The sequence below is a fragment of the Megachile rotundata genome, unplaced genomic scaffold (genome assembly GCF_050947335.1).
Source record: "Megachile rotundata isolate GNS110a unplaced genomic scaffold, iyMegRotu1 scaffold0022, whole genome shotgun sequence".
Classification (NCBI taxonomy): Eukaryota; Metazoa; Arthropoda; class Insecta; order Hymenoptera; family Megachilidae; genus Megachile; species Megachile rotundata.
This window is the reverse complement of record NW_027473319.1, coordinates 4,229,205-4,253,655: the sequence shown is the minus strand read 5'-3', so window position 1 is coordinate 4,253,655 and position 24,451 is coordinate 4,229,205.

Sequence of the window (24,451 nt, the reverse complement as noted above, 5' to 3'; positions counted from 1 at the left end):
TACAATCACAATCATACCATCACAAGCATACAATCACAATCATACAATCACAATCATACAATCACAATCATACAATCATAATCATACTTTCACAATCATACAATCACAATCATACAATCACAATCATACAATCACAATCATACAACCACAATCATACAATCGCATTCATACAATCACAATCATACAATCTCAATCATACAATCACAATCATACAATCACAAAAGTACAATCATAATCATACAATCACAATCATACAATCGCAATCATACAATCACAATCATACAATCACAAAAATACAATCATAATCATACAATCACAATCATACAATCGCAATCATACAATCACAATCATACAATCATAATCATGCAATTACAATCATACAATCACAATCATACAATCACAATCATACTATCGCAATCATACAATCACAATCATACAATCGCAATCATACAATCACAATCATACAATCTCAATCATACAATCACAATCATACAATCATAATCATACAATTACAATCATACATCACAATCATACAATCACAATCATACAATCGCAATCATACAATCACAATCATGCAATCACAATCATACAATCAGAATCATACAATCACAATCATTCAATAACAATCGTACAATCACAATCGTACAATCACAATCGCACAACCACAATCAGACAATCACACTCATACAATCACAATCATACAATCACAATCATACAATCACAATCATACAATCGCATTCATACAATCGCAATCATACAATCACAATCATACAATCACAGTCATACAATCACAATCATACAATCACAATCATACAATCACAAAAATACAATCATAATCATACAATCACAATCATACAATCGCAATCATACAATCACAATCATACAATCATAATCATGCAATTACAATCATACAATCATAATCATACAATCACAATCATACAATCACAGTCATACAATCACAATCATACAATCACAATCATACTATCACAATCATACAATCACAATCATACAATCACAATCATACAATCGCAATCATACAACCACAATCATACAATCACAGTCATACAATCACAATCATACAATCACAATCATACAATCACAATCATACAATCACAATCATACAATCACAAAAGTACAATCATAATCATACAATCACAATCATACAATCGCAATCATACAATCACAATCATACAATCACAAAAATACAATCATAATCATACAATCACTATCATACAATCGCAATCATACAATCACAATCATACAATAATAATCATGCAATTACAATCATACAATCACAATCATACAATCACAATCATACTATCGCAATCATACAATCACAATCATACCATCACAAGCATACAATCACAATCATACAATCACAATCATACAATCGCAATCATACAATCACAATCATACAATCACAATCATAATATCGCAATCATACAACCACAATCATACCATCACAATCATACAATCACAATCATACAATCACAATCATACAATCACAATCATACAATCACAATCATACAATCACAATCATACATTCAAAATCATGCAATCACAATCATACAATCACAATCATGCAATCACAATCATACAATCATAATCATACAATCACAATCATTCAATCACAATCGTACAATCACAATCGTACAATCTCAATCGCACAACCACAATCACACAATCACACTCATACAATCACAATCATACAATCACAATCATACAATCACAATCATACAATCACAATCATACTTTCACAATCATACAATCACAATCATACAATCACAATCATACATCACACTCATACAATCACAATCATACAATCGCAATCATACAATTACAATATCCCAAATACAATCTCCCAAATACAATCAAACAATCACAATCATACAATCACGATCATACAATCACAATCATACAATCGCAAGCATACAATCACAATCATACAATCTCAATCATACAATCACAATCATACAATCATAATCATACAATTACAATCATACATCACAATCATATAATCACAATCATACAATCACAATCATACTATCACAATCATACGATCACAATCATACAATCACAATCATACAATCACAATCATACATTCAAAATCATGCAATCACAATCATACAATCACAATCATGCAATCACAATCATACAACCATATTCATACAATCACAATCATACAATCACAATCGTACATTCACAATCGTACAATCACAATCGCACAACCGCAATCAGACAATCACACTCATACAATCACAATCATACAATCACAATCATACAATCACAATCATACTTTCACAATCATACAATCACAATCATACAATCACAATCATACAATCACAATCATACAATCACAATCATACAATCACAATCATACAATCGCAATCATACAATCACAATCATACAATCTCAATCATACAATCACAATCATACAATCATAATCATACAATTACAATCATACATCACAATCATACAATCACAATCATACAATCGCAATCATACAATCACAATCATGCAATCACAATCATACAATCAGAATCATACAATCACAACCATTCAATAACAATCGTACAATCACAATCGTACAATCACAACCGCACAACCACAATCAGACAATCACACTCATACAATCACAATCATACAATCACAATCATACAATCACAATCATACAATCGCATTCATACAATCGCAATCATACAATCACAATCATACAATCACAGTCATACAATCACAATCATACAATCACAATCATACAATCACAAAAATACAATCATAATCATACAATCACAATCATACAATCGCAATCATACAATCACAATCATACAATCATAATCATGCAATTACAATCATACAATCATAATCATACAATCACAATCATACAATCACAGTCATACAATCACAATCATACAATCACAATCATACTATCACAATCATACAATCACAATCATACAATCACAATCATACAATCGCAATCATACAACCACAATCATACAATCACAGTCATACAATCACAATCATACAATCACAATCATACAATCACAATCATACAATCACAATCATACAATCACAATCATACAATCACAATCATACAATCACAATCATACAATCACAAAAGTACAATCATAATCATACAATCACAATCATACAATCGCAATCATACAATCACAAAAATACAATCATAATCATACAATCACAATCATACAATCGCAATCATACAATCACAATCATACAATCATAATCATGCAATTACAATCATACAATCACAATCATACAATCACAATCATACTATCGCAATCATACAATCACAATCATACCATCACAAGCATACAATCACAATCACACAATCACAATCATACAATCGCAATCATACAATCACAATCATACAATCACAATCATACTATCGCAATCATACAACCACAATCATACCATCACAATCATACAATCACAATCATACAATCACAATCATACAATCACAATCATACAATCACAATCATACAATCACAATCATACAATCACAATCATACATTCAAAATCATGCAATCACAATCATACAATCACAATCATGCAATCACAATCATACAATCATAATCATACAATCACATTCAATCAATCACAATCGTACAATCACAATCGTACAATCTCAATCGCACAACCACAATCACACAATCACACTCATACAATCACAATCATACAATCACAATCATACAATCACAATCATACTTTCACAATCATACAATCACAATCATACAATCACAATCATACAATCACAATCATACATTCAAAATCATGCAATCACAATCATACAATCACAATCATACAATCACAATCATACAATCACAATCATACAATCGCATTCATACAATCGCAATCATACAATCACAATCATACAATCACAGTCATACAATCACAATCATACAATCACAATCATACAATCACAAAAATACAATCATAATCATACAATCACAATCATACAATCGCAATCATACAATCACAATCATACAATCATATTCATGCAATTACAATCATACAATCATAATCATACAATCACAATCATACAATCACAGTCATACAATCACAATCATACAATCACAATCATACTATCACAATCATACAATCACAATCATACAATCACAATCATACAATCGCAATCATACAACCACAATCATACAATCACAGTCATACAATCACAATCATACAATCACAATCATACAATCACAATCATACAATCACAATCATACAATCACAATCATACAATCACAATCATACAATCACAATCATACAATCACAAAAGTACAATCATAATCATACAATCACAATCATACAATCGCAATCATACAATCACAAAAATACAATCATAATCATACAATCACAATCATACAATCGCAATCATACAATCACAAAAATACAATCATAATCATACAATCACAATCATACAATCGCAATCATACAATCACAATCATACAATCATAATCATGCAATTACAATCATACAATCATAATCATACAATCACAATCATACAATCACAGTCATACAATCACAATCATACAATCACAATCATACTATCACAATCATACAATCACAATCATACAATCACAATCATACTATCGCAATTATGCAATCACAATCATACAATCGCATTCATACAATCGCAATCATACAATCACAATCATACAATCACAATCATACAATCACAATCATACAATCACAAAAATACAATCATAATCATACAATCACAATCATACAATCGCAATCATACAATCACAATCATACAATCATAATCATGCAATTACAATCATACAATCACAATCATACAATCACAATCATACAATCGCAATCATACAATCGCATTCATACAATCGCAAGCATACAATCACAATCATACAATCTCAATCATACAATCACAATCAAACAATCATAATCATACAATTACAATCATACATCACAATCATACAATCACAATCATACAGTCGCAATGATACAATTACAATGTCCCAAATACAATCTCCCAAATACAATCATACTATCACAATCGTACAATCACAATCATACAACCACAATCATACAATCACAATCATACAATCGCATTCATACAATCGCAATCATACAATCACAATCATACAATCACAATCATACAATCACAATCATACAATCACAAAAATACCATCATAATCATACAATCACAATCATACAATCACAATCATACAATCACAATCATACAATCACAATCATACTATCGCAATTATGCAATCACAATCATACAATCGCATTCATACAATCGCAATCATACAATCACAATCATACAATCACAATCATACAATCACAATCATACAATCACAAAAATACAATCATAATCATACAATCACAATCATACAATCGCAATCATACAATCACAATCATACAATCATAATCATGCAATTACAATCATACAATCACAATCATACAATCACAATCATACAATCGCAATCATACAATCGCATTCATACAATCGCAAGCATACAATCACAATCATACAATCTCAATCATACAATCACAATCAAACAATCATAATCATACAATTACAATCATACATCACAATCATACAATCACAATCATACAGTCGCAATGATACAATTACAATGTCCCAAATACAATCTCCCAAATACAATCATACTATCACAATCGTACAATCACAATCATACAACCACAATCATACAATCACAATCATACAATCGCATTCATACAATCGCAATCATACAATCACAATCATACAATCACAGTCATACAATCACAATCATACAATCACAATCATACAATCACAAAAATACCATCATAATCATACAATCACAATCATACAATCACAATCATACAATCGCTATCATACAATCACAATCATACAATCATAATCATGCAATTACAATCATACAATCACAATCATACAATCACAATCATACAATCGCATTCATACAATCGCAAGCATACAATCACAATCATACAATCTCAATCATACAATCACAATCAAACAATCATAATCATACAATTACAATCATACATCACAATCATACAGTCGCAATCATACAATTACAATGTCCTAAATACAATCTCCCAAATACAATCATACTATCACAATCGTACAATCACAATCAAACAATCACAATCATACCATCACAATCATACAATCACAATCATACAATCGCAATCGTACAATCACAATCATACAATCACAATCATACTATCGCAATCATTCAATCACAATCATACCATCACAATCATACAATCACAATCATACAATCATAATCATACAATTGCAATCATACAATCGCAATCATACAATTACAATATACCAAATACAATCTCGCAAATACAATCATACAATCACAATCATACAATCACAATCATACAACCACAATCAGACAATCACAATCATACAATCACAATCATACAATCACAATTATGCAATCACAATCATACAATCGCATTCATACAATCGCAATCATACAATCACAGTCATACAATCACAATCATACAATCACAATCTTACAATCACAAAAATACAATCATAATCATACAATCACAATCATACAATCGCAATCATACAATCACAATCATACAATCGCAATCATACAATTACAATCTCCCAAATACAATCTCCCAAATACAATCTCCCAAATACAATCTCCCAAATACAATCATACAATCGCAATCATACAATCACAATCATACCATCACAATCATACAATCACAATCATACAATCATAATCATACAATTACAATCATACATCACAATCATACAATCACAATCATACAATCGCAATCATACAATCACAATCATACAACCGCAATCATACAATTACAATCTCCCAAATACAATCTCCCAAATACAATCTCCCAACTACAATCTCCCAAATACAATCATACAATCACAATCATACCATCACAATCATACAATCACAATCATACAATCACAATCATACAATCACAATCATACAATCACAATCATACAATCACAATCATACATTCAAAATCATGCAATCACAATCATACAATCACAATCATGCAATCACAATCATACAATCATAATCATACAATCACAATCATTCAATCACAATCGTACAATCACAATCGTACAATCTCAATCGCACAACCACAATCACACAATCACACTCATACAATCACAATCATACAATCACAATCATACAATCACAATCATACAATCACAATCATACAATCACAATCATACTTTCACAATCATACAATCACAATCATACAATCACAATCATACATCACACTCATACAATCACAATCATACAATCGCAATCATACAATTACAATATCCCAAATACAATCTCCCAAATACAATCAAACAATCACAATCATACAATCACGATCATACAATCACAATCATACAATCGCAAGCATACAATCACAATCATACAATCTCAATCATACAATCACAATCATACAATCATAATCATACAATTACAATCATACATCACAATCATATAATCACAATCATACAATCACAATCATACTATCACAATCATACGATCACAATCATACAATCACAATCATACAATCACAATCATACATTCAAAATCATGCAATCACAATCATACAATCACAATCATGCAATCACAATCATACAACCATATTCATACAATCACAATCATACAATCACAATCGTACATTCACAATCGTACAATCACAATCGCACAACCGCAATCAGACAATCACACTCATACAATCACAATCATACAATCACAATCATACAATCACAATCATACTTTCACAATCATACAATCACAATCATACAATCACAATCATACAATCACAATCATACAATCACAATCATACAATCACAATCATACAATCGCAATCATACAATCACAATCATACAATCTCAATCATACAATCACAATCATACAATCATAATCATACAATTACAATCATACATCACAATCATACAATCACAATCATACAATCGCAATCATACAATCACAATCATGCAATCACAATCATACAATCAGAATCATACAATCACAATCATTCAATAACAATCGTACAATCACAATCGTACAATCACAACCGCACAACCACAATCAGACAATCACACTCATACAATCACAATCATACAATCACAATCATACAATCACAATCATACAATCGCATTCATACAATCGCAATCATACAATCACAATCATACAATCACAGTCATACAATCACAATCATACAATCACAATCATACAATCACAAAAATACAATCATAATCATACAATCACAATCATACAATCGCAATCATACAATCACAATCATACAATCATAATCATGCAATTACAATCATACAATCATAATCATACAATCACAATCATACAATCACAGTCATACAATCACAATCATACAATCACAATCATACTATCACAATCATACAATCACAATCATACAATCACAATCATACAATCGCAATCATACAACCACAATCATACAATCACAGTCATACAATCACAATCATACAATCACAATCATACAATCACAATCATACAATCACAATCATACAATCACAATCATACAATCACAATCATACAATCACAAAAGTACAATCATAATCATACAATCACAATCATACAATCGCAATCATACAATCACAAAAATACAATCATAATCATACAATCACAATCATACAATCGCAATCATACAATCACAATCATACAATCATAATCATGCAATTACAATCATACAATCACAATCATACAATCACAATCATACTATCGCAATCATACAATCACAATCATACCATCACAAGCATACAATCACAATCACACAATCACAATCATACAATCGCAATCATACAATCACAATCATACAATCACAATCATACTATCGCAATCATACAACCACAATCATACCATCACAATCATACAATCACAATCATACAATCACAATCATACAATCACAATCATACAATCACAATCATACAATCACAATCATACATTCAAAATCATGCAATCACAATCATACAATCACAATCATGCAATCACAATCATACAATCATAATCATACAATCACATTCAATCAATCACAATCGTACAATCACAATCGTACAATCTCAATCGCACAACCACAATCACACAATCACACTCATACAATCACAATCATACAATCACAATCATACAATCACAATCATACTTTCACAATCATACAATCACAATCATACAATCACAATCATACAATCACAGTCATACAATCACAATCATACAATCACAATCATACTGTCACAATCATACAATCACAATCATACAATCACAATCATACAATCACAATCATACAATCACAATCATACAATCGCATTCATACAATCGCAATCATACAATCACAATCATACAATCACAGTCATACAATCACAATCATACAATCACAATCATACAATCACAAAAATACAATCATAATCATACAATCACAATCATACAATCGCAATCATACAATCACAATCATACAATCATATTCATGCAATTACAATCATACAATCATAATCATACAATCACAATCATACAATCACAGTCATACAATCACAATCATACAATCACAATCATACTATCACAATCATACAATCACAATCATACAATCACAATCATACAATCGCAATCATACAACCACAATCATACAATCACAGTCATACAATCACAATCATACAATCACAATCATACAATCACAATCATACAATCACAATCATACAATCACAATCATACAATCACAAAAGTACAATCATAATCATACAATCACAATCATACAATCGCAATCATACAATCACAAAAATACAATCATAATCATACAATCACAATCATACAATCGCAATCATACAATCACAAAAATACAATCATAATCATACAATCACAATCATACAATCGCAATCATACAATCACAATCATACAATCATAATCATGCAATTACAATCATACAATCATAATCATACAATCACAATCATACAATCACAGTCATACAATCACAATCATACAATCACAATCATACTATCACAATCATACAATCACAATCATACAATCACAATCATACTATCGCAATTATGCAATCACAATCATACAATCGCATTCATACAATCGCAATCATACAATCACAATCATACAATCACAATCATACAATCACAATCATACAATCACAAAAATACAATCATAATCATACAATCACAATCATACAATCGCAATCATACAATCACAATCATACAATCATAATCATGCAATTACAATCATACAATCACAATCATACAATCACAATCATACAATCGCAATCATACAATCGCATTCATACAATCGCAAGCATACAATCACAATCATACAATCTCAATCATACAATCAAAATCAAACAATCATAATCATACAATTACAATCATACATCACAATCATACAATCACAATCATACAGTCGCAATGATACAATTACAATGTCCCAAATACAATCTCCCAAATACAATCATACTATCACAATCGTACAATCACAATCATACAACCACAATCATACAATCACAATCATACAATCGCATTCATACAATCGCAATCATACAATCACAATCATACAATCACAATCATACAATCACAATCATACAATCACAAAAATACCATCATAATCATACAATCACAATCATACAATCACAATCATACAATCACAATCATACAATCACAATCATACTATCGCAATTATGCAATCACAATCATACAATCGCATTCATACAATCGCAATCATACAATCACAATCATACAATCACAATCATACAATCACAATCATACAATCACAAAAATACAATCATAATCATACAATCACAATCATACAATCGCAATCATACAATCACAATCATACAATCATAATCATGCAATTACAATCATACAATCACAATCATACAATCACAATCATACAATCGCAATCATACAATCGCATTCATACAATCGCAAGCATACAATCACAATCATACAATCTCAATCATACAATCACAATCAAACAATCATAATCATACAATTACAATCATACATCACAATCATACAATCACAATCATACAGTCGCAATGATACAATTACAATGTCCCAAATACAATCTCCCAAATACAATCATACTATCACAATCGTACAATCACAATCATACAACCACAATCATACAATCACAATCATACAATCGCATTCATACAATCGCAATCATACAATCACAATCATACAATCACAGTCATACAATCACAATCATACAATCACAATCATACAATCACAAAAATACCATCATAATCATACAATCACAATCATACAATCACAATCATACAATCGCAATCATACAATCACAATCATACAATCATAATCATGCAATTACAATCATACAATCACAATCATACAATCACAATCATACAATCGCATTCATACAATCGCAAGCATACAATCACAATCATACAATCTCAATCATACAATCACAATCAAACAATCATAATCATACAATTACAATCATACATCACAATCATACAGTCGCAATCATACAATTACAATGTCCTAAATACAATCTCCCAAATACAATCATACTATCACAATCGTACAATCACAATCAAACAATCACAATCATACCATCACAATCATACAATCACAATCATACAATCGCAATCGTACAATCACAATCATACAATCACAATCATACTATCGCAATCATTCAATCACAATCATACCATCACAATCATACAATCACAATCATACAATCATAATCATACAATTGCAATCATACAATCGCAATCATACAATTACAATATACCAAATACAATCTCGCAAATACAATCATACAATCACAATCATACAATCACAATCATACAACCACAATCAGACAATCACAATCATACAATCACAATCATACAATCACAATCATACAATCACAATTATGCAATCACAATCATACAATCGCATTCATACAATCGCAATCATACAATCACAGTCATACAATCACAATCATACAATCACAATCTTACAATCACAAAAATACAATCATAATCATACAATCACAATCATACAATCGCAATCATACAATCACAATCATACAATCGCAATCATACAATTACAATCTCCCAAATACAATCTCCCAAATACAATCTCCCAAATACAATCTCCCAAATACAATCATACAATCGCAATCATACAATCACAATCATACCATCACAATCATACAATCACAATCATACAATCATAATCATACAATTACAATCATACATCACAATCATACAATCACAATCATACAATCGCAATCATACAATCACAATCATACAACCGCAATCATACAATTACAATCTCCCAAATACAATCTCCCAAATACAATCTCCCAACTACAATCTCCCAAATACAATCATACAATCACAATCATACAATCGCAATCATACAATTACAATCTCCCAAATACAATCTCCCAAATACAATCTCCCAAATACAATCATACAATCACAATCATACAATCACAATCACACAATCACAATCATACATTCAAAATCATGCAATCACAATCATACAATCACAATCATGCAATCACAATCATACAATCATAATCATACAATCACAATCCTACAATCACAATCGTACAATCACAATCGTACAATCACAATCGCACAACCACAATCAGTCAATCACAATCATACAATCACAATCATACAATCACAATCATACAATCACAATCATACAATCACAATCATACAATCACAATCATACAATCACAATCATACTTTCACAATCGTACAATCACAATCATACAATCACAATCATACAATCACAGTCATACAATCACAATCATACAATCACAATCATACTATCACAATCATACAATCACAATCATACAATCACAATCATACAATCACAATCATACAATCACAATCATACAATCACAATCATACAATCACAATCATACAATCACAAACAAAGAATCACAATCATACAATCACAATCATACAATCACAATCATACAATCACAATCATACAATCACAACCATACAATCACAATCATACTATCACAATCACACAATCACAGTCATACAATCACAATCATACATTCAAAATCATGCAATCACAATCATACAATCACAATCATGCAATCACAATCATACAATCATAATCATACAATCACAATCATTCAATCACAATCGTACAATCACAATCGTACAATCTCAATCGGACAACCACAATCACACAATCACACTCATACAATCACAATCATACAATCACAATCATACAATCACAGTCATACAATCACAATCATACAACCACAACCATACATCACAATCATACAATCACAATCATACAATCACAATCATACTATCGCAATCATACAATCACAATCATACAATCACAATCATGCAATCACAATCATACAACCATATTCATACAATCACAATCATACAACCACAATCAGACAATCACAATCACACAATCACAATCATACAATCACAATCATACAATCACAATCATACAATCACAATCATACAATCACAGTCATACAATCACAATCATACAATCACAATCATACAATCATAATCATACAATTACAATCATACATCACAATCATACAATCACAATCATACAATCACAATCATACTATCACAATCATACGATCACAATCATACAATCACAATCATACAATCACAATCATACATTCAAAATCATGCAATCACAATCATACAATCACAATCATGCAATCACAATCATACAACCATATTCATACAATCACAATCATACAATCACAATTGTACATTCACAATCGTACAATCACAATCGCACAACCACAATCAGACAATCACACTCATACAATCACAATCATACAATCACAATCATACAATCACAATCATACTTTCACAATCATACAATCACAATCATACAATCACAATCATACAATCACAATCATACAATCACAATCATACAATCACAATCATACAATCGCAGTCATACAATCACAATCATACAATCTCAATCATACAATCACAATCATACAATCATAATCATACAATTACAATCATACATCACAATCATACAATCACAATCATACAATCGCAATCATACAATCACAATCATGCAATCACAATCATACAATCAGAATCATACAATCACAATCATTCAATAACAATCGTACAATCACAATCGTACAATCACAATCGCACAACCACAATCAGACAATCACACTCATACAATCACAATCATACAATCACAATCATACAATCACAATCATACAATCGCATTCATACAATCGCAATCATACAATCACAATCATACAATCACAATCATACAATCACAATCATACAATCACAAAAATACCATCATAATCATACAATCACAATCATACAATCACAATCATACAATCGCATTCATACAATCGCAATCATACAATCACAATCATACAATCACAATCATACAATCACAATCATACAATCACAAAAATACCATCATAATCATACAATCACAATCATACAATCACAATCATACAATCACAATCATACAATCACAATCATACTATCGCAATTATGCAATCGCAATCATACAATCGCATTCATACAATCGCAATCATACAATCACAATCATACAATCACAATCATACAATCACAATCATACAATCACAAAAATACAATCATAATCATACAATCACAATCATACAATCGCAATCATACAATCACAATCATACAATCATAATCATGCAATTACAATCATACAATCACAATCATACAATCACAATCATACAATCGCAATCATACAATCGCATTCATACAATCGCAAGCATACAATCACAATCATACAATCTCAATCATACAATCACAATCAAACAATCATAATCATACAATTACAATCATACATCACAATCATACAATCACAATCATACAGTCGCAATGATACAATTACAATGTCCCAAATACAATCTCCCAAATACAATCATACTATCACAATCGTACAATCACAATCATACAACCACAATCATACAATCACAATCATACAATCGCATTCATACAATCGCAATCATACAATCACAATCATACAATCACAGTCATACAATCACAATCATACAATCACAATCATACAATCACAAAAATACCATCATAATCATACAATCACAATCATACAATCACAATCATACAATCGCAATCATACAATCACAATCATACAATCATAATCATGCAATTACAATCATACAATCACAATCATACAATCACAATCATACAATCGCATTCATACAATCGCAAGCATACAATCACAATCATACAATCTCAATCATACAATCACAATCAAACAATCATAATCATACAATTACAATCATACATCACAATCATACAGTCGCAATCATACAATTACAATGTCCTAAATACAATCTCCCAAATACAATCATACTATCACAATCGTACAATCACAATCAAACAATCACAATCATACCATCACAATCATACAATCACAATCATACAATCGCAATCGTACAATCACAATCATACAATCACAATCATACTATCGCAATCATTCAATCACAATCATACCATCACAATCATACAATCACAATCATACAATCATAATCATACAATTGCAATCATACAATCGCAATCATACAATTACAATATACCAAATACAATCTCGCAAATACAATCATACAATCACAATCATACAATCACAATCATACAACCACAATCAGACAATCACAATCATACAATCACAATCATACAATCACAATTATGCAATCACAATCATACAATCGCATTCATACAATCGCAATCATACAATCACAGTCATACAATCACAATCATACAATCACAATCTTACAATCACAAAAATACAATCATAATCATACAATCACAATCATACAATCGCAATCATACAATCACAATCATACAATCGCAATCATACAATTACAATCTCCCAAATACAATCTCCCAAATACAATCTCCCAAATACAATCTCCCAAATACAATCATACAATCGCAATCATACAATCACAATCATACCATCACAATCATACAATCACAATCATACAATCATAATCATACAATTACAATCATACATCACAATCATACAATCACAATCATACAATCGCAATCATACAATCACAATCATACAACCGCAATCATACAATTACAATCTCCCAAATACAATCTCCCAAATACAATCTCCCAACTACAATCTCCCAAATACAATCATACAATCACAATCATACAATCGCAATCATACAATTACAATCTCCCAAATACAATCTCCCAAATACAATCTCCCAAATACAATCATACAATCACAATCATACAATCACAATCACACAATCACAATCATACATTCAAAATCATGCAATCACAATCATACAATCACAATCATGCAATCACAATCATACAATCATAATCATACAATCACAATCCTACAATCACAATCGTACAATCACAATCGTACAATCACAATCGCACAACCACAATCAGTCAATCACAATCATACAATCACAATCATACAATCACAATCATACAATCACAATCATACAATCACAATCATACAATCACAATCATACAATCATAATCATACAATCATAATCATGCAATTACAATCATACAATCATAATCATACAATCACAATCATACAATCACAGTCATACAATCACAATCATACAATCACAATCATACAATCACAATCATACAATCACAATCATACAATCGCAATCATACAACCACAATCATACAATCACAGTCATACAATCACAATCATACAATCACAATCATACAATCACAATCATACAATCACAATCATACAATCACAATCATACAATCACAAAAGTACAATCATAATCATACAATCACAATCATACAATCGCAATCATACAATCACAAAAATACAATCATAATCATACAATCACAATCATACAATCGCAATCATACAATCACAATCATACAATCATAATCATGCAATTACAATCATACAATCACAATCATACAATCACAATCATACTATCGCAATCATACAATCACAATCATACCATCACAAGCATACAATCACAATCACACAATCACAATCATACAATCGCAATCATACAATAACAATCATACAATCACAATCATACTATCGCAATCATACAACCACAATCATACCATCACAATCATACAATCACAATCATACAATCACAATCATACAATCTCAATCATACAATCACAATCATACATTCAAAATCATGCAATCACAATCATACAATCACAATCATGCAATCACAATCATACAATCATAATCATACAATCACAATCAATCAATCACAATCGTACAATCACAATCGTACAATCTCAATCGCACAACCACAATCACACAATCACACTCATACAATCACAATCGTACAATCACAATCATACAATCACAATCATACAATCACAATCATACTTTCACAATCATACAATCACAATCATACAATCACAATCATACAATCACAGTCATACAATCACAATCATACAATCACAATCATACTGTCACAATCATACAATCACAATCATACAATCACAATCATACAATCACAATCATACAATCACAATCATACAATCACAATCATACAATCACAATCATACAATCACAATCAAAGAATCACAATCATACAATCACAATCATACAATCGCATGCATACAATCACAATCATACAATCTCAATCATACAATCACAATCATACAATCATAATCATACAATTACAATCATACATCACACTCATACAATCACAATCATACAATCGCAATCATACAATTACAATATCCCAAATACAATCTCCCAAATACAATCATACAATCACAATCATACAATCACGATCATACAATCACAATCATACAATCGCAAGCATACAATCACAATCATACAATCTCAATCATACAATCACAATCATACAATCATAATCATACAATTACAATCATACATCACAATCATACAATCACAATCATACAATCACAATCATACTATCGCAATCATACAATCACAATCATACTATCACAATCATACGATCACAATCATACAATCACAATCATACAATCACAATCATACATTCAAAATCATGCAATCACAATCATACAATCACAATCATGCAATCACAATCATACAACCATATTCATACAATCACAATCATACAATCACAATCGTACATTCACAATCGTACAATCACAATCGCACAACCACAATCAGACAACCACACTCATACAATCACAATCATACAATCACAATCATACAATCACAATCATACTTTCACAATCATACAATCACAATCATACAATCAGAATCATACAATCACAATCATACAATCACAATCATACAATCACAATCATACAATCACAAAAGTACAATCATAATCATACAATCACAATCATACAATCGCAATCATACAATCACAATCATACAATCACAAAAATACAATCATAATCATACAATCACAATCATACAATCGCAATCATACAATCACAATCATACAATCATAATCATGCAATTACAATCATACAATCACAATCATACAATCACAATCATACTATCGCAATCATACAATCACAATCATACCATCACAAGCATACAATCACAATCACACAATCACAATCAAACAATCGCAATCATACAATCACAATCATACAATCACAATCATACAATCACAATCATACTATCGCAATCATACAACAACAATCATACCATCACAATCATACAATCACAATCATACAATCATAATCATACAATTACAATCATACAATCGCAGTCATACAATCACAATCATACAATCATAATCATGCAATTACAATCATACAATCACAATCATACAATCACAATCATACAATCACAATCATACTATCGCAATCATACAATCACAATCATACCATCACAAGCATACAATCACAATCATACAATCACAATCAAACAATCGCGATCATACAATCACAATCATACAATCACAATCATACAATCACAATCATACTATCGCAATCATACAACCACAATCATACCATCACAATCATACAATCACAATCATACAATCATAATCATACAATTACAATCATACAATCGCAGTCATACAATCACAATCATACAATCACAATCATACATCACAATCATACAATCACAATCATACAATCACAATCATACTATCGCAATCATACAATCACAATCATACAATCACAATCATGCAATCACAATCATACAACCATATTCATACAATCACAATCATACAACCACAATCAGACAATCACAATCACACAATCACAATCATACAATCACAATCATACAATCACAATCATACAATCACAATCATACAATCACAGTCATACAATCACAATCATACAATCACAATCATACAATCACAAAAATACAATCATAATCATACAATCACAATCATACAATCGCAATCATACAATCACAATCATACAATCATAATCATGCAATTACAATCATACAATCATAATCATACAATCACAATCATACAATCACAGTCATACAATCACAATCATACAATCACAATCATACTATCCCAATCATACAATCACAATCATACAATCACAATCATACAATCACAATCATACAATCACAAAAATACAATCATAATCATACAATCACAATCATACAATCGCAATCATACAATCACAATCATACAATCACAAAAATACAATCATAATCATACAATCACACTCATACAATCGCAATCATACAATCACAATCATACAATTACAATATCCCAAATACAATCTCCCAAATACAATCATACAATCACAATCATACAATCACGATCATACAATCACAATCATACAATCGCAAGCATACAATCACAATCATACAATCTCAATCATACAATCACAATCATACAATCATAATCATACAATTACAATCATACATCACAATCATACAATCACAATCATACAATCACAATCATACTATCGCAATCATACAATCACAATCATACTATCACAATCATACGATCACAATCATACAATCACAATCATACAATCACAATCATACATTCAAAATCATGCAATCACAATCATACAATCACAATCATGCAATCACAATCATACAACCATATTCATACAATCACAATCATACAATCACAATCGTACATTCACAATCGTACAATCACAATCGCACAACCACAATCAGACAATCACACTCATACAATCACAATCATACAATCACAATCATACAATCACAATCATACTTTCACAATCATACAATCACAATCATACAATCAGAATCATACAATCACAATCATACAATCACAATCATACAATCACAATCATACAATCACAAAAGTACAATCATAATCATACAATCACAATCATACAATCGCAATCATACAATCACAATCATACAATCACAAAAATACAATCATAATCATACAATCACAATCATACAATCGCAATCATACAATCACAATCATACAATCATAATCATGCAATTACAATCATACAATCACAATCATACTATCGCAATCATACAATCACAATCATACCATCGCAAGCATACAATCACAATCACACAATCACAATCAAACAATCGCAATCATACAATCACAATCATACAATCACAATCATACAATCACAATCATACTATCGCAATCATACAACAACAATCATACCATCACAATCATACAATCACAATCATACAATCATAATCATACAATTACAATCATACAATCGCAGTCATACAATCACAATCATACAATCATAATCATGCAATTACAATCATACAATCACAATCATACAATCACAATCATACAATCACAATCATACTATCGCAATCATACAATCACAATCATACCATCACAAGCATACAATCACAATCATACAATCACAATCAAACAATCGCGATCATACAATCACAATCATACAATCACAATCATACAATCACAATCATACTATCGCAATCATACAACCACAATCATACCATCACAATCATACAATCACAATCATACAATCATAATCATACAATTACAATCATACAATCGCAGTCATACAATCACAATCATACAATCACAATCATACATCACAATCATACAATCACAATCATACAATCACAATCATACTATCGCAATCATACAATCACAATCATACAATCACAATCATGCAATCACAATCATACAACCATATTCATACAATCACAATCATACAACCACAATCAGACAATCACAATCACACAATCACAATCATACAATCACAATCATACAATCACAATCATACAATCACAATCATACAATCACAGTCATACAATCACAATCATACAATCACAATCATACAATCACAAAAATACAATCATAATCATACAATCACAATCATACAATCGCAATCATACAATCACAATCATACAATCATAATCATGCAATTACAATCATACAATCATAATCATACAATCACAATCATACAATCACAGTCATACAATCACAATCATACAATCACAATCATACTATCCCAATCATACAATCACAATCATACAATCGCAATCATACAATCACAATCATACAATCACAGTCATACAATCACAATCATACAATCACAATCATACAATCACAATCATACAATCACAAAAATACAATCATAATCATACAATCACAATCATACAATCGCAATCATACAATCACAATCATACAATCACAAAAATACAATCATAATCATACAATCACAATCATACAATCGCAATCATACAATCACAATCATACAATCATAATCATGCAATTACAATCATACAATCACAATCATACAATCACAATCATACTATCGCAATTATGCAATCACAATCATACAATCGCATTCATACAATCGCAATCATACAATCACAATCATACAATCACAATCATACAATCACAATCATACAATCACAATCATACAATCACAATCATACAATCACAAAAATACAATCGTAATCATACAATCACAATCATACAATCGCAATCATACAATCACAATCATACAATCACAATCATACAATCACAGTCATACAATCACAATCATACAATCACAATCATACAATCACAAAAATACCATCATAATCATACAATCACAATCATACAATCACAATCATACAATCGCAATCATACAATCACAATCATACAATCATAATCATGCAATTACAATCATACAATCACAATCATACAATCACAATCATACAATCGCATTCATACAATCGCAAGCATACAATCACAATCATACAATCTCAATCATACAATCACAATCAAACAATCATAATCATACAATTACAATCATACATCACAATCATACAGTCGCAATCATACAATTACAATGTCCTAAATACAATCTCCCAAATACAATCATACTATCACAATCGTACAATCACAATCAAACAATCACAATCATACCATCACAATCATACAATCACAATCATACAATCGCAATCGTACAATCACAATCATACAATCACAATCATACTATCGCAATCATTCAATCACAATCATACCATCACAATCATACAATCACAATCATACAATCATAATCATACAATTGCAATCATACAATCGCAATCATACAATTACAATATACCAAATACAATCTCGCAAATACAATCATACAATCACAATCATACAATCACAATCATACAACCACAATCAGACAATCACAATCATACAATCACAATCATACAATCACAATTATGCAATCACAATCATACAATCGCATTCATACAATCGCAATCATACAATCACAGTCATACAATCACAATCATACAATCACAATCTTACAATCACAAAAATACAATCATAATCATACAATCACAATCATACAATCGCAATCATACAATCACAATCATACAATCGCAATCATACAATTACAATCTCCCAAATACAATCTCCCAAATACAATCTCCCAAATACAATCTCCCAAATACAATCATACAATCGCAATCATACAATCACAATCATACCATCACAATCATACAATCACAATCATACAATCATAATCATACAATTACAATCATACATCACAATCATACAATCACAATCATACAATCGCAATCATACAATCACAATCATACAACCGCAATCATACAATTACAATCTCCCAAATACAATCTCCCAAATACAATCTCCCAACTACAATCTCCCAAATACAATCATACAATCACAATCATACAATCGCAATCATACAATTACAATCTCCCAAATACAATCTCCCAAATACAATCTCCCAAATACAATCATACAATCACAATCATACAATCACAATCACACAATCACAATCATACATTCAAAATCATGCAATCACAATCATACAATCACAATCATGCAATCACAATCATACAATCATAATCATACAATCACAATCCTACAATCACAATCGTACAATCACAATCGTACAATCACAATCGCACAACCACAATCAGTCAATCACAATCATACAATCACAATCATACAATCACAATCATACAATCACAATCATACAATCACAATCATACAATCACAATCATACTTTCACAATCATACAATCACAATCATACAATCACAATCATACAATCACAGTCATACAATCACAATCATACAATCACAATCATACTATCACAATCATACAATCACAATCATACAATCACAATCATACAATCACAATCATACAATCACAATCATACAATCACAATCATACAATCACAATCATACAATCACAAACAAAGAATCACAATCATACAATCACAATCATACAATCACAATCATACAATCACAATCATACAATCACAACCATACAATCACAATCATACTATCACAATCACACAATCACAGTCATACAATCACAATCATACATTCAAAATCATGCAATCACAATCATACAATCACAATCATGCAATCACAATCATACAATCATAATCATACAATCACAATCATTCAATCACAATCGTACAATCACAATCGTACAATCTCAATCGGACAACCACAATCACACAATCACACTCATACAATCACAATCATACAATCACAATCATACAATCACAGTCATACAATCACAATCATACAATCACAACCATACATCACAATCATACAATCACAATCATACAATCACAATCATACTATCGCAATCATACAATCACAATCATACAATCACAATCATGCAATCACAATCATACAACCATATTCATACAATCACAATCATACAACCACAATCAGACAATCACAATCACACAATCACAATCATACAATCACAATCATACAATCACAATCATACAATCACAATCATACAATCACAGTCATACAATCACAATCATACAATCACAATCATACAATCATAATCATACAATTACAATCATACATCACAATCATACAATCACAATCATACAATCACAATCATACTATCACAATCATACGATCACAATCATACAATCACAATCATACAATCACAATCATACATTCAAAATCATGCAATCACAATCATACAATCACAATCATGCAATCACAATCATACAACCATATTCATACAATCACAATCATACAATCACAATTGTACATTCACAATCGTACAATCACAATCGCACAACCAC